This window comes from Colobus angolensis, unplaced genomic scaffold (assembly GCF_000951035.1).
Source record: "Colobus angolensis palliatus isolate OR3802 unplaced genomic scaffold, Cang.pa_1.0 Scaffold14, whole genome shotgun sequence".
Taxonomy (NCBI): Eukaryota; Metazoa; Chordata; class Mammalia; order Primates; family Cercopithecidae; genus Colobus; species Colobus angolensis.
Window position 1 is genome coordinate 21,848,070 of NW_012114488.1, and position 17,330 is coordinate 21,865,399.

The 17,330-nt window shown below is 35.1% G+C and overlaps 1 protein-coding gene and 1 pseudogene across 1 annotated transcript in view; one reads left to right on the forward strand and one right to left on the reverse strand.

The window, feature by feature from the left end:
• Positions 1-17,330, forward strand: part of NT5DC1 (5'-nucleotidase domain containing 1) — a 149,909-nt gene that overhangs the window by 24,846 nt on the left and 107,733 nt on the right. The window lies entirely within an intron of this gene.
• Positions 11,071-11,646, reverse strand: LOC105506791 (annotated as a pseudogene).

Here is a 17,330-nt window from a genome sequence, read left to right on the forward strand (position 1 = left end):
ATTATGGTGGAAAGTTCTATTGGGCAGGCACACAAGATCAGGCTGGGCCCTCCTTTTCCTTGTTTTCTTGTTGGAAAATAAACCCTTTGTCTTAAATATATATTAATAGTTTTAACCAGAGACTATCTTTTTCTGTGATTTTATTTTATTAGTTATTACTCTAGTGTTTAGGCTGGTTCATGATAGAATGATGATACTGCCTTTTTATTTTTGAAAAGCACATTCTTATGTTGTTTGGTTGATATGATATAGTATTTGGTAGTACATAAAAGTGGATAAAGAATTCCTTGAAGGGGGTACTGGATTTAAACTGTCATCTAAATTATTGAGTTGCTGCATAAAGTTATCAGTGTGTCTGTTAATGTTCATAAATTTTTGTGAAAATAGCTGACCCCAATTCTGAATTACTTTTAGGCTTACGCAAAAGAAAGAAAATGGTGAAAATGTAGATACGCTGTTTTGCATATCAGAATTTTAGTGTAAGCCTTCAGAAGTTAATAAGAGAAATTTAAAATATAACATATTAAATATTTCAAATTTTTCAGACAGGGAAAATTTGAATAGTAGAGTGAATTTGATAGTTGAGTTAGCAATATAATTATCCTGAAGGATTTAGATCCCTTATTCACAACACTACGCTATATTCAGTAAATGACTTCAGATTTTCTTGCTTAAATTTGGATTTACTTTAGAGTTGCAGTAGAGTTTGCAAAAACCCCTTAATTTGATAATCTCATATTATGTTAATTTACATAAGATTGCTGTGTTTATTTCAGGAGAAAAAAATCTTCAAACTTGGCTTTCAGTTTAAAAAAAATATTATTGGCTTAACTTGCAGTTTCCTTTAGGAATTATCCCAATTACAAATACTTTTTCCTCAAAGGTGGAAGTAAACGTTATTGTTGTCAATTTCAGTAGTTAGAGTCTGTTTAACAATGTTAGGAAACCTTTAAAATAAGTTTTTAGGATACTAAAAAATCTCATAAAGATGGGAAGTTGAGAGTCCAAATTTTTTATCTTCTTTAATTTCATCATTTTGAATCAAAATCAAATTGACTATACAGGTGAACTGGTTGAGGAGGACAATTCCTTACACAGGCATAGCCACATCATTTTTCTACCTCCACAGAATTAAAATAGTATGAATTCGGGACTCATCAATAATTGAAATAATTGAAAGTTTGACCAGTGAATGAAATAAAGATTTGTCCTTTTTCTTTTCCCTTTCCCTCCCCTGCAAGCAACTTCCTGTGTTTTAAACAGAGCCTTGTATAGCCCTTTATGGAAATGGAAATGATAAGGCATCCCATTGCCTCTGTCCTGTCACTTTTAAGCCTTTTATTGATGGCCATATTTAAAAATATCTACATTGTTATCTATGTCTCTGTATAATACTCATAGATAAGTACAAGATATGTTTTTTATAGCAGTTCAGAATAACAGAATAGGAAACTTTATATTGTAATCATTCTTTCGTCATTTGGAAATTATATATGGAATAGCTTTTGTAATTATAATATGTACTCTGCTACATCTGTAGGAGACTGCAAAAGATAAGTGTGAGAAAACACCTGCTTTCTACTGGCTTATGGTTCATTTGGACACAATTTTGAAAAAATAGGTGAGGTAACTATAGAGACGCTTGAAAACGAGAGGGAAAAAAATGTGTTGAAAAAAAAAATAAAAAAAACATGTTTTAGTATTTTGTGTGTATATATGGTGACACACATGCACACACATACTCCTATTTTCTTATAATTGAGACTGATACCCTGTTAATTATCATTCATGCGAACGTTCAGAAGACTAATTCTCAGCTCTTAATACATAGCACTATGCCCCCATGTATACCATTTGTTCATCTGTGGCTATTGCAACCATTTTCAGAGCCTTTTACTTTAACCTCTCTGGGTGTCTGTTTTTTTATCAACACAATGGAAAGTTTGGACTAGGTGGTTTCTAAGCTCCTCCAAGTTTTAAAATTAGATTATTCCTGTGCTTGAGGTATTCCGCTGTTCTCCATGGTCAGATGGTAGACTTGGCTCCAGTTAGTACTTACTAGAGACACAAAAAAATCCATACTGGGAGGTTGTATGTCCTCTTTTAGGGATATGTAAATATATGTGGGTATTTGTCATTCTATACTCCCCTTTAGTTTTGGAAAATGCGGTGTCCTTATTGAATAAACCTTAGACATTCAACCCTTTTTGCAAATAGTGTACTTATTTCAGCACAAGGAATCTGACTGCTGTTTGCTTTGTTAGTCACATAAGAAGCCCTGTCTTGTCCAAAACAGATTGTAGAATCAGAATATTTTCTAGCCACACCCCACCCAATTGTGTATTTAAAACTATTTTTACTCTGGGTGTTTACTTGTAGCTGTTTGAAGTGACTAGTCTGTGGCTTTGTGAAGGAAACCCATTCCACTCAAAACAGAGAGCCATGCTCTTTAAACTCTATAACCGGAGTGATTTTTTAAAATATCAAATATGACTGATGATTTTTTTCACATCTATCAATTAGCTACTCTTAAGCTGGCTTATTCATTTGCACATCTGTGGATCATTAATTAATTCATCTTATGTTTCTTAAGTGTTAGGCATTGAAATAAATACTGGGTGAATAATATATATTCTATACCCTTAAAGTGTTTACACAGTGGTTCTCATCCTCTTTTCCCCACTTCTGCAGTCCTGAGGGAAATGGCACAATTCCTTCAGCCTTTGAGGTTCATTAAGATGGTGGTGGTTCAAAGACTGTATTTTTATAAAGCTCCTCAGGTGGTCATGATGTTCTCCTAAGTTAGAATGTATAGTCTGATATCTGTGTTCTATCATCAGCTTGTTAATATTAGTTACATTGTTTTTTGTACCTTGTGCTCATATGCTTTTTAAACTTTTCTACAGAAAACTTTAGTCTCTTATAGAAGTAGTGAGGATAGTTACAATAAATGCCTAGATGCCTGTCATTCAAACTGATCTCAACTCACTGTCACTCAGTTCTCTTTTCATTCACCACTCCTCCAAATTTTGAAGTAAATCCCATATATTGTATCAATTCACCTGTGAATATTTCAGTATATTTTTCCAGAAGATAAGGAGTCTTTTTCCTTTAAAACAATGTCATCATCATATTAAAAAATCAGCTATTTCTTAATATCATCAAATGCTGTAGTTCACATACATATATAGACATGTATACACACAAACATGTATATACACATGTCTATATTATATATATAGAAACACATACATATCTACTTTTTTTTATTGATTGATAAATTGTTCACTGAAATTAGGTTCATGAATTGCTATTGATTCATATATCCCTGTGGTCATGGTTTGAATATATTCCCCAAAGTTCATGTATTGGAAACTTAATCCTTAATGTAACAGTTTTGGCAAGTGGGATCTTTAAGAGTTGATCAGGTTGTGAGGACTGTGCCCTCCTGAGTGGATTAATGTTGTTATTGTGGGAATGGGTTAGTAGTTGTGAGTGGGCTTTATGTAGAAGCAAGCTCGGCCCCCTTTTGCTCTCTTGCACACTTTTGCCCTCTTTTGCCCTTCTGCCTTCTGCCATGTGATACTACAGCATGAAGGCTCTCTCCAGATACTGGTGCCGTCCTCTTGGACTTCCTATCCTTCAGAACTGTGTGCTGAATAAAGCTCTCTTCATCATATATTACCCCATCTGTGGCATTCTGTGATAGCATGCCCCAGTAAAATGAACTAAAATACCTATTACGCTAGGTGTCTTGTGCCACTTTTTACTCCCTTACAGTTTATTTGTTGAAAAACCGTGTCATCTATCTCATGCAATTTCCTATTATCTAGAATTTGTTGTCGCCTAGTTTGCTGTTCTGCAGATTGGTAGGCAAATCTCGAGTTTTCACCTGATTTCAGGTTTGAGATACACACATTCACTCACACACAGACACAACACAACACAAACACATTTTTGTCAAGAACACTTTATAGAGCGTGGATAATATACTTCTGTCAGGAGGCCCTGAATTGCTGGTGTCTCTTTGGTGTTACCAAACATTGGTAATTGCCTAGAGTCAGTATTTTATTGTAGGTTATAAAATGGTGATATTCTGATTTTATCATTTGTATTTTATTTATTAGCTAGGATATTTTCTATAAAGAAAAACACCCCTTCATCAACTATTTGGTTACCCTGAAGTACAGCGTGTATAGAAAAAGCAGGAGAAATGCCTTTACCAGCATTTAGAACAATAAGCTGCTCCCAGCATCCTCTACAGGTGTAGTGAGGGAGGTGTGTGTATTTGAGTATCATTGTAAACATTGAGTTTATAATGCATTATATGTGTTTCAGTCCATGGCACTTATTAATCTTACTATTGTTCAGAATTTTTTACCCATTTTTGGCCAGTGAGAGCCTCTCCTCTTCCAGTTGGCTTGTGAGTTCTTTTGACCTTGGTCCCAGTAGTTTTTTTTTTTTTTTTAATAGCTTCTTTACTTCTAATATTTTATACCTTTCGTGGCCCAGATCTACAATAAGACACTTCTCCACAGACTCTTGGTTTCTTTTGTGGGAAATAGAAACCACAATCTGAGTGCCTAGATGTCTGGGTCCTAGGGATGCACATTGTTTCTGGGTTGGTCATTCTCTCTAGTGAACAGAGCTAAGAAATGTATGCACAGGATGTTCCTTAAATATAAGAGACATAACTTTTTACTGATGTAGCCAATGCACATTCAGGACCACAGGTGTTTACTTAATGACCTCAATCTTGTATCTGTAGCTCCTTGGTCCCATGCTAAAAACCCCATACTCATGCCAGTAACATAGTTGTTCATTTGTTTATTCCATGATGCTCACAATTTCTCAAAATAAAAATACTAATATTCGTACCAGAATATTGAAAAAAATGTAAGCTGTTTGATTATGTCTGCAATACTTTTGGTATTTTCACTAGAGCTGCATTACTGTACTGTGAAGTCACGTGACACAGTTGATTCAATGTGGTAATACTACCCACTCAATTCACTGTTAGGTTTGTTTCATTTTGCTTTCGATTTGTAGGAATGCTCATTTTAAATTTAATTTGTTTCATACTTTCCTAAAGTACATATGTTTTCTGTGGTGTTCTGATAAATGTTTAACAACCAACTTCAGGGTGAAGGAGATGTGTTTGCTGATCTCCGTGGGTAGTCCGTTTCCAGACAACCCGATCACAAAATACCTGAATATTCACCAAGAACCAATATAAACCAGCTCCAGCAAACATTGTATATTTCTGAAGTCAAATTTATAAAACAAGGAATATTCAGAGAAGGGTAGCCTCTGTTACTGACCTATCCACCCTGTGTTTCACCTTCCTTCTATGTGTAACTATTTTTTTAAAAATTGGTTTGATTTATCCTTTTTATTAAAAAATGTATCGTTCATTTATATCCCTCCCAACTTCTTAAGTGAATGGCATCACAATGTACATACTTTATTTTGTAAATGACTCAGTTTTTCTTGACCCGACCTGAAGTTTTATTGTATGTAACAGTTTATATTGGAGATCATTGCATAACATTGTGTAAAGATGGTCTGCATTCGTTTTTACAGCTTCATAGTACTCCATTGTATAGATTCACCATAGTTTTTTCAACCATTGCCCTATAGATGGACATCTGTGTTATTTCCTGTCTTTTGCTAATACAAATACTTTTTTTTAACTTTTAAATTCAGGGGTACAAGTGCAGGTTTGTTACATAGGTAAACTTGTGTCATGGGGCTTTATTGTACAGTTTATTTCATCACCCGGGTATTAACCATAGTATCCATTAGTTATTTTTCCTGATCCTCTTCCTCCTTCTACCCTCCACCCTCTGAAAGACCCCAGTGTGTGTTGTTTCCCTCTACGTGTCCATGGCTTCTTATCGTTTAGTTCCTACTTACAAGTGAGAACATGCAGTATTTGGTTTTCTGTTCCTGTGTTAGTTTGCTAAGGATAATGACCTCCAGCACCATCTATGTCCCTGCAAAGGACATGATCTTATTCTTCTTTATGGCTGCATGGTATTCCATGGTGTATATGTACCACATTTTCTTTATCCAGTCTATCATTGATGGATATTTAGGTTGATTCCATGCCTTTAACACAAATACTTTATAGTGAATAACTTTGTGTGTGGGTGTGTGGGTGTATATATAGCCTGAATATCTTTCCGAGAGAGTCATAGAATGGGGAGTCATGGCCCTGTTTCCCCTTAGCATCACCAACAGGATATGTTGTTTAGATTTTGTTGAGCTTTTTAATTTTTGTCCACCTTAGAGGTGAAAATTGAAATCTCAGTCTAGTTGTAATTTTCATTCTTCTTACTAAAAACATGGTTGAGTATCTTTTCATATAGCTTAGACCATTTCTCTAGCCTACTTTTCCTGTACATGTTCTGTAACTTAAACCTCTGTTCTGTGATACAGTTTTCACATATTTTTCCCAGTTTATTTGTGTTTTTAATTTGCTTATGAGTTTTTTTTTTTTTCATGCAAAACTGTCTTTTAAGGTACATATGTCTTTATTCAGAATATTATTGTTCTTTCATAGACTCAGCGGTAAGGGGCAGGAAAGGTCATCCACATCAATCGTTTTATTCTTCAGGCAAGGAAACTAGTTTATGATGCACATCCCCTGGCCTAATGTTTAACTGAGTTACATTTCTGATGTGACAAGCTGTTGGCGAGAGAGCCCACTGAGGGAAAACACCAGCAACTGAGCTAATGTGTTCACCCGCTGGTCTGGCAGGATACTGACGTTCCTGTTCTTCTAATCCTTCATCCTTTTAGAGTAGAAATGGGAAAAGTGCCAAGAAGTTTAGTCAGGGCACCTTCCACCACCACCTTGCTGTACCTCATTCCTCTTGAAAAAATTTTAAAAGAATATTCTTAGGTGCTATTATAGAGCCCAGAAGCTAAAAATGATCTATTTGTGTAAATAGTCTAATGTGGTTTAGTGGTTAGATACCTGCTGAGGGTTTGAAAAGAGAAATCCATGCATAAAAACAGGTGTTTATGAAAAACCCCTGAAACGTCAGGTCAGGTCAAGAAAAACTGAGAGTCATTTACAAAGTTTTAACAAGGGCTTTATATTCTATTTTCCGTTTTACCCAAATTGCCACATTACTTGACGAGCTCATAGTTTTCTGTGCCAAGTGCTTAATGACATCACCTGCTTTCCATAGTAACCCAGCTGAGTTAAAAATATAGAATGTCTTGGCCCCTTGACCTAAGATCTTCAAGGATCTTGGCCACCAATGGGTTCTCAACCATTCACACATGTTCCTACTCTATTTACAACTTGGGCTTTCACATGCAGTTTCTGCTAAGTTGGAAGGAGAAATAAAATAGATAATTAAAGTGTTAATTAGGGAAGTCACAGGGTAACAATTTTTATTTAGATCTCTTTGTTCCTCTGTTTACTATCATACTTGAGAACAACTCCACAGTCATCATTTATAGTGTACAAAGTAAAGTACTTGTAGGGTACATGAGCAGCTGTAGAATATTAAGCACCCATAGGCACCTGAGTACCTGTAGGGTCTGTGTGGCAACACAGATCACCAGGAAACCCATCGCCAAAATGGATACTTATGCAGCTATTTAACTTAATCATATTAACAATGAAAATACATCCCAGTAATGCTGGGCCCTTGTCTGTTTAGCCATTGATCAAATAATTGTGTTACCTCACCCAAAAAAACCTCTCCCCTAACAGTGCAAAGATGCTAAGTGAGTCTTCCTGCTGTCCTTGGTTTCTGCCTCTTGCCCACCAGTAATGCTGACCAGATCGCCTGGCCTTTTTGCACCCTGGTTTCCTCTTTGCCTACTTTCTTTCGTATTTTAGAAGTAATTGCTATTTAGGAAAAATGTAACAAATAGAAAATAAAATGAATATACTATAGAGATATAATAACCATTAATAGTGGTTTTTCTCCCCCAGTGATCTTATTAGTGCTGAAATTCTTACTATCTTTAATAAATTTTGAGTCAAAAATAAGTCTTGCCACCTATGATACCAGTCAGGCGGAAGTTTAGACATGCTGTCATCTTCCCCTGCTTTCTCTTAATTTTATGTTAGGAACTTTGGAAAGTTAAATGACACATATGTCAAGTGGCAAAACAGTGTCTGGGAATGCTCCACAGTTGTGATTGGTGATGATGACCATATTGGTGTCCAAGAAGTAAATATCTCTGATATTAGACAGCCTTCTCAAATGATTGTCAGACATTTTCTGACCCTCTGTGTGTACCAGTTGCCAGGCTGTATTCTAGGAATCTGGAGCAGGAGCTGCTTCCTGCTGTAGATTCACGGAGATAAACGCCAGACACCAAAGCCTCTTACGGCTTCTGGCTTCTTTAGTGTCTGTGAGGATCTATCTTCCAAATCATGAAATGGTGTTTTCTCATACTTTATACTCTTTCCTGAATGTAACTCAAGGACTATGGGTTATTTATTATTGAAATTCCACTCTATACAAGCAGTGCCTGTTGTAAGGCCTAGACCTTATAAATGTTGCTGAACGAAGGAACTGAGAGTGTCAGGACACCAGATTTCCATATTTGTTGAGGTGGATGGTTTGCCTCGTGCTTGTGAATGCCCAACGATGGGGCCATTTGCATGGTGCTGGTTTGGACCTGAGTCTTTCCAAACCTTTCCTTATCTTAAAATAATAACTCGGAATTCTTGTAGAGGTCCTAGTATCAACAGCTGCTTCCCAAAGTAGTTTTCACGAAAGAAAATAACTGTGATTGTTGTTCTAGTAAGTGTGTACCTTAAATTGTTCTACTGGCTACTAAGTTAGAATTTCAGAGATTTTTCAAAGACAGTTTTTTCTGAAAATAGGCATGGTAGGAAGATATAGATGTAAGAGGGTAGGTTCAGGTTGGGCCTGAGATGGAAAGAAAAAGGAGAAGAGCCCAGAATCTTGGAAATTTAGAGAGATTTCTTTAAATATCTCAAAAACCTGAACTATGCAGTTTCAGAGCAACAAATAACTTTTTAGACATAACTGTGCTTCACTTTCCCATTGTCTTTTACTCATCTATATCCCATTTACTTATTGATACTTTGATTTATTCAACTCTTCAATGTATTAAAAATATATTATATTCCAGGAAATAAATGAGCTCACAGACTACTGATACTATTTATTAATTCTTTCCCTGCCCAACCTACCTGTTAGCATCTTCTCTCTTGAGTGGAAATACGTATATGACCCTGAAAGGGGGAAGATGTTATTATTCGGATTGTGAGTATTAGATAGATATTTTAGAACACTCAAGTTTATAAAATGAAAATTTGAGAATTGCATGACTATCATTAAAATACAAGTATTAGAGCTGAAAGAGATACTAATCTGAGTAAGTACTAGAAAATGATATTTCAATTTTTTTCTGTAGCATCCATTAACCCCTCCCCCTTTTTATTTAACAACTCCATGTGAGTTCTCTAGATAATATTGGTAGAGCCCTCAGTTCTGCTTATTATTTAGCAAAGTTATGCTTGGACAGAATGAACTTTTTTTCTCATTAAAATCTTAGGTAGTATTCCATTTCATTACTTGATGAACAATATAACTTCTAGTACCAAAAGCATTTTGCACAAGCTAGATTTAATATTTACTCTAGACTCATTGGACTTTAATTCAATTAAAAAACTTTTTTTCCCCTGATACATATGCTGCTGGCAGTACTGTAAACTGGATCAACATACCCATCCCTGGCCATAGTTTCATAAATATTCAGGTTTAAAAAAATTTTTCCAGCTTTATTGAGTTATAAATGATAAAAAGCATATATATTTATAGTATACAATATATTTTCAGATATATATATGTAAGTGTGTACATATATATACACACACACACATTGCTAAGTGGTTACCATAATCAACCTAATTAACATATCCATCACATTGATGAGAACACTTAAGACCTGTTAGCAAATTTTAAGTATATGATACAGTATCTCTAACTATAGTCACCATGCTGTACATTAGATTTCATGAACTTATTCATCCTATGTAACTGAAACTTTGTGCCCCTTGACCACCATCTCCCTGTGACCCTCCACTTTGCAGCCCTTGGCAACCACCATTCTACTCCCTACTTCTATGAATTTTGACTTTTTTAGATTACACGTATGAGTGAGATCATGCAGTATTTGTCCTTCTGTGTCTGGTTTATTTCACTTAGCATATTATCTTCTAGGTTCATCCATGTTGTCAAAAATAGCAGAATTTTCTTCTTTTAAGGCTGAATAATATTATGTGTTTGTGTATATGTATGTAATATGCACACTTTTTTTTAAAGGACAAGGGGGCTGACACCTGTCATCTTCCAGACACTGTGTTACATGCTTTATAATCATGATTCTTCTAATTCTAAAAACCATTCTTAGGTAGATGGTTATAGCTATTTCTTAAATTTTGTGGTTTTGTTTTTTTTTTTAAGGAAGAAAATGAAGCTTATTAAAGTTGAATGACTCATCCAAGGTCATTTAGCTGGTAGGTGGCAGAACTGGGGTCTGAAACCAAGTTTTTCTTCCACACCACATAACACTTACTATAAATTGCTTTTATTATTTCAGTCAGATTTCATTTGTGAAATCTCAGATGTAACCTACTGTTCTGATATGGCAGTATCTATCTTTCATATTAATAAACAACAGAGAAAACCCATGTGCTGTTATCCTGAGTTTGGAAAACAAAGTATTATCACAGATAACAATAAGCATTCTTGTCCTTAGTTCCAGCAGTTCAGAATCTGTTACTCAGAACAAGAAGCCCTCAGATTCAGATACGAAACAGAATATTTAGTCACAAACACAAAGATCTGAAACCCCAATTCTGAGCCATTTCTGTACAAGAAGAATCCAGCCTGTTTTGTCAGTGATGGATAGCATATAAACTAAGAAGACCTAAAGAGGTCGTAGTGTTGACAAAATTCAACCCGTTGGTGGAATCCATGCAAACACAGGAAACGAAGCTGGGCCTTTCCACACCACTGTGAGTCCTTGCAGTGACTTCATTTTAAGTCAACGTCTTTTTGTGCCTCACATATTCACCAATGTTTGCTTGAAGAAATACCACAAATTGGTGGGGTCTCCTTTTGTGCAGTCTTGCACAGATGTTGCTGCCACCCCAAAACCCAAAGGGATGTCTACCACCACCACTTCCTGGCCAGAAGTATTTTTCGTGATTTGACGCAGACCAGATTTCAACATATCGTTCCCATATGGGAAGGACTGCTCTGCTCCAGGTTTTATCCACACTTTATACTTGGCATAGGGTGCAAGGTAATCCAGAGCTGTGATGTGCAACTGAAACTTGTGGGTCTTGGTGAATTTTCTGAAGCAGGTCTCAGGGAAATCAGATATCGGCGCCAGCTTCAGAATCTTCTCACTCACATAGTACACCTGGTCTTTGTGCAGCCGAGAACAGTAGGTGCCATTGATCCTCTCAGTCAGCAGCTAGAAATTCTCCCTAATGCATTTCACAGTCTTCTCAAATATTACATGGGTCTCCTCTTCAGTCAAAGGCTGCGTTTGCTCACTGGGTTGGAACACTGGATCCTCATGCCTCAGTAGTGGGAAACAGAAGTCCCACATTTTCTTTATCCCTTCAGCCATCAACAGACAAATGCAATTATTTACTGAACCAAGACATCTTTTATAAAATGAATGTGTGCAATACTTAGATGTTTATATGGAAAACCAGATATCTTTTAGAGTTGTGAGAATCTATTAGAAAATGTCCAGCTTGGCTGGACACAGTGGCTCATGCCTGTAATCCTAGCATTTTGGGAGGCCGAGACAGGTGAATCACAAGGTCAGGAGTTCGAGACCAGCCTGACCAACGTCGTGAAAAAACCCCATCTCTGCTAAAATTACAAAATTACCCGGGCGTGGTGGCGTGCACTTGTAATCCAAGCTACTCAGGAGGCTGAGGCAGGAGAATCGCTTGAACCTGGGAGGCAGAGGTTGCCTTGAGCCGAGATGACACCACTGCACTCCAGCCTGGGTGACAGAGTAAGACTCTGCTCAAAAAAAAATAAAATAAAATAAAAATAAGTAAATAAATAAAATGTCCAGCTCAATAGCTGACATTTTAAGGTCTTATGTGCTAGATCTAATTCTAACAACTTTGCATATATTATTTCATTTACTTCTCATAGCAGCCCCATGAAGTAGGTACTATGATTATTCTCATCTTTAGAGATAAAGAATTTGAGGCCTAGAGGTTAAGCATCTTAGCCAAGATCACCATAGTAAAGTGACTGTTTTCTATGGATGTATTTCTTTAGGATTTATGAGAAACAGTGTAATTCCGAGAATAGCACTACTTAACTAGGAACTTCTGTGTTGGCTATTCCTTGTTAAGATTTGTGTGAAAGCGTAGTCCCACTACGTCTGCTTTCCAAACCATCTCAAATTGGTGAACACTGTTTTTAATTCTTTGCAATTGAAAGAGCTATGTTGTTTCAGTTCTAAAATGGGCTAGTTCAGAATTTGCTAATTAAAAAAGAAGCTAATTGAAAAGCAAATAGTGCGAATGTCAATATATTTGTTTTTATTTTGAAGACGTGTCACACATGCTTATTTTTTAGGACATCATGGCCTGTTATAATGATTAAAAGGCAGAGTGGTGTAACTAAAAACTTCTCAATGTTTTGGGAGACTTTTGAATTATTACTAATATATGAATTCTTACTAATGGGGTACATGTAGAACTTCATTTTGTAGTATTTATATTTGTATAGAATTGTATATTTAGCATGAGTTGAATATGGCGGGGGAATGCCCTTGATTACAACTATGATATTGAGAGAGTAAGAATAGATAGTGAATATTTTTTCAGTCCTGCTTTTGGTTTGATTTCCCCATAAATCTTGATTTCTCACATTGGTAAGTGTTAGTTTATAATTGCATTATTAGTTTTATGACCAGTAGGATTTGTATAATTGCAGCAGAGTAAAACTTTTAAAGATTAATTTAGTAAATGATATTTTGATCATACATGACTTAGAAATGACAAAATAATGCAACTACAAAAAAGGATGTATTCTTATGATTTATAGCATGGCTATTAAAAATACAGAAAAAAGGATAAAGAGTTATTTGGCAAAAATTCTAATAGAAGAATATTAGGGGGAAATGTTAAGAGTTTTGGAGCCTGTGGGAAGTAACTGACCTTACCAAAGTGTGGGGTTTTTGGGGGGGGGAAAAGTCTCTCAGTCTACTAGTAACAATTTATGGGTAATTAACTTAAAGAATAAATTCTGTGTTATTGGTACAAATGATGATTAAACTCTTGTGTAGAATTTGGATAATACAGTTATTATATTTTGAATAATACAGTCTAAAGCTGACTCCAAAGCAGTATTAAGAATAATTGTATTTGAAATCCACCTATTTGTATACTTCTTTTTTAACTTTCAGTGTTGATAACACAAAATTCTTGTGCCTTTTAATATACATTGTATACTGCAGTGTAATGATACTGAAGTGCTTTCAAAATGCATTTTACTTGTGGTGTTAATAAGTTTATCAGAATTTTAAAAAACATTTTTTAAGACAGTAAAGAGCACTTCCAGTTTTTAAAATTTGTTTGTTTTACTTTATGGCACTTTACGATCTAGTTTTTTGATTTACAAATTATACATGTGGGTCATATTATGAGCTATGGTTCTTTAGATCTTTCTTGTCTTGGGAGGAAAGAGAGAAATAGGAATTAGACAGTTTTTTGCTTAAAAGGCATTATAAATATTAATATTAAGATATCTTCTTCAAGGTGAGGGCCATTTGTGTAAAAATTGTGTCTTTGAGACCTAGTACAGCACTTGAGTCTTCTGCCCCTCATTTTAAAAATAACATTCCATGGTTATCATGATAGTTAGGTCTGATTCAGCTTTGTCTTCAGATTGGAGTTGTGTTTATTGAGAGTCTTCCCTGTGTCAGGTGTTTTACTTTTCTTATTTGATCCAGAAGAGACTTATGTGATAGATATTACCACTGTATTTTGTAAGGAAACTGAAGCCCAAGAGGTTAAGGAATTCCACAGGTTCATAAAGCCAGTAGGTGGCAGAGCAGAGAGTTGAATGCTGCCCTCCTATGGACACCAGTTTCAAAGGCTACTTTGGCATTTTCCCACCAGTGCATGCTCTCAGGTATTTGAAAGTGTTCCTCTTTTGTTTAATTTCCTTTCATTGTTACCTAAAGCCATCAACTTATGCTTATGTTCCATCCCTTATAAACTAGCTGAAATGCTGTGGCAGCAGTTATACCTCACTTAGTTAATATACTTTCTCAGAGTGGGAGCACCTCCTTTGTTCTTCTGGGCACATCACACCTCTCCTTTTTGCCTTACATTGCTGGTTTCCACAATTTTCAAGAACAAGTACCCATTTTTTTCAACATTAAAAATTGGGAAACTTTGATATGTGTATAGTATATAGCATTCTTTTATGCTAAAGGTGAGGAATATTAATTTAGTGAACACATGTATGTGTATCTGCTACCCAGCAAAAGAAACTTAACATTACCATTCTTTTTGAAACCCCTATGCCATCTCCCTGACGGCATTCCCCGTGTTTCCTCATGTAGTTAATGATACTGAGTCTCTTATTCCCTCTGTCCTTCTAGAAAGTATACCACTCTACATCCCTCCCACAATAATGTTTTTCTTGCATGTTTTTAAATTCTGTATTTAAAAGGAATTATGCTGTGTGTATCTGCTTGTGCAACATACTTTTTTGATGTAACATTGTGTTTTTGAGATTTGTCCATACCGTGGGGCTGTTTATTCATTTTTCACTGCCCTGTAGTTTACAATGGTATAAATTTATCAGAATTTTTTTTATCTGTAGTGGATATTTAGCTATCCAAAATAATACTGCTCTGCACGTTCTTACACATGTTTCCTGGCTACATGCAAAATAATCTTTCTAGGAAGTATACCTAGGAGTGAAATATTAAGTATATATATTTTTCTGCTTTGCTGCTAATTCCAAATTATTTTCTAAATTGTTTCATGTTTTTACCAGCAGGGCATAAGGGTACACCCACTTGGTATCATCTAAACTTCAAGGTTTGCCAACCAGTAGTTGTAAAATGCTGTCTCATTTTATTGTATTTGTATGATACTGATTCTAATGATGGTGAGCATATTTTTATATGTTGTGTTTTTTTTGTGTTTACTTCTCTCTCAAATACCTGTTTGTACCTTTGCCCACTTTTGACCAGATTGTTTTTTTTTTTGTTTGTTTGGTGGTGGTGTTTTATTTAGTATTCTTACATATTTTGGATATTGATTTTCATTAGTTATATGTGTTGCAGATATTTTCTTTCAGTTTGTGACATGTTCACTCTCTCTAGGGCTTTTTATGTGTTATCTGCAGCTATCATCTATCTAAGAAAGACTCCATTGTTTAAAATAACTCATTGAGATTCAGTAAATTACTTATATTTTTCTTTTCCCAACGTTCCAGTGGGACTCCAAGTCGTTGTATATTCGAGAAAAACTTGGCACCCTTGTGAATGACGGTAGAGAATGTTTCATTAATTTCTTTTGATGACCTTCCTTTCTCTAGTGGAATTAGGTGACCATTCTTTTTATAGAATTTCTAATTCTAGGTTTACTTGCAAAGGTTCTGTGCAAATCATTAACAGAAGTTTATATTCAACATTTGAATTCAAGAAAAGTTTACTTTGTTTCTTATGTGATGAAAACTAGTACCACATTTTCTTTCTTTTTTTTTTTTCCAACAGGAGAATGTTTCCAGTTGAGGATTATGATAATCATTTAATTACTGAAAATCCTTACATAGAGTCTTATTTCAGTAAATGATTTTCTGCCAAACACACACACACACACACACACACACACACACACACACACACACACACTGTAGATGTGAGATGTTTCTAGTCTAGAAAATATGTAGGAATTCCTATTTCAGGAAAATTTTGGTGAAGTTACTTAGATGAAAACTCAAAAACAGATTTGTTACTTCTCAGTTCATTTAATAGCTGATTTGTGTGTGATAACAAATGTAATTGTTATTAGGATCTTACTCCTTTGATATTTACAAAACCACTTTTTTGTAGGAACTAAATGGATACTCTTTCTAAAATGTGAAACTAATTTAGTATAGTTCACAGTTGTTCCATTTTATTTTTGAGAATTTGTGGGACCAGATTTAGTAATGTAATTGTAAAAGACAAAACACCATAAACTATTTGATTAAATTCTATTTTTTGCTTTTTTTTTTCAACTTAAAAAAGTTGTTACTTGGCATATACTTAGGAAAAGGTAGTAGAGATTTCAAGTTGGAAAAAAAAATTAATAACATAAAAACAAAAACCACATATACTCAAACTTGAAAGCACCTCTTTCAGGTTTCATATTTTACATTTAATTGTTTTATATATCATCAGTGCTACTTCTGCTCTTAAATTCATGTTTCACTCCTAAAACATGTTAAATGAGTTTATAATTTACTTCTGATTATTTGGTTGAAATGTGTTAGCATCTGAAAATAAACATATACAGGAAAATAAGATACTTGATTTATAGTATGTGGTAAAAGCTGTGTTTTTTCCTTAGAGTCAGGAATGTCTTCAGCGAGCTGGGCATCTTGATAGAATGATAGCTTAAAGGGGTCTATGGCAGTGGCTGAGATAAACAGGAAGCAGTGAAATACATTAATAGTGTTCTTCCAACCTTGAAAAGTAGAATTTGGCACTGCTTTTCTTGTTTCTTTTTGTTTCTTATGAACTGTCTGGTTCAGACTGAAGATGTAAAGTTCTGTATTTATCAGTTCTAAAAGTTATTTTCATGTTCTAATGCCTTCTTTACATCTGTCCCGGTTTCTTCACATATATGTCTGTCTGAATACATGGAAATCAAGCAAATTCCAAAACAAAATCCAAAGATCTGGATTAGCTATTCTCTGTGTTTCATGGTGGGAAAATTTGATGGATAAAATTATAGACATTATGGTTTGTATCTTATTTGGAAGAAGACTATGGTTCTCTCCTTTTGCTGTTACTAGGAAATTCCTGGAGATAGGATTTTGTTATTCTGAATAATATTTAGAAATAATATTAAAATAAAGGAATTTTAAGAAACATAGATCATATTAAAAGAGATGGTACTACACTTTCCCACCTCTTTTGTTTTTGTTTTTGAGATAGAGTCTTGCTCTGTCACGAGACTGGAGTGCAGTGGTGCGATTTCAGCTCACTGCAACCTCCGACTCCCAGGTACAAGTGATTCTGCCTCAGCCTCTCAAGTAGCTGGGATTATAGGCACG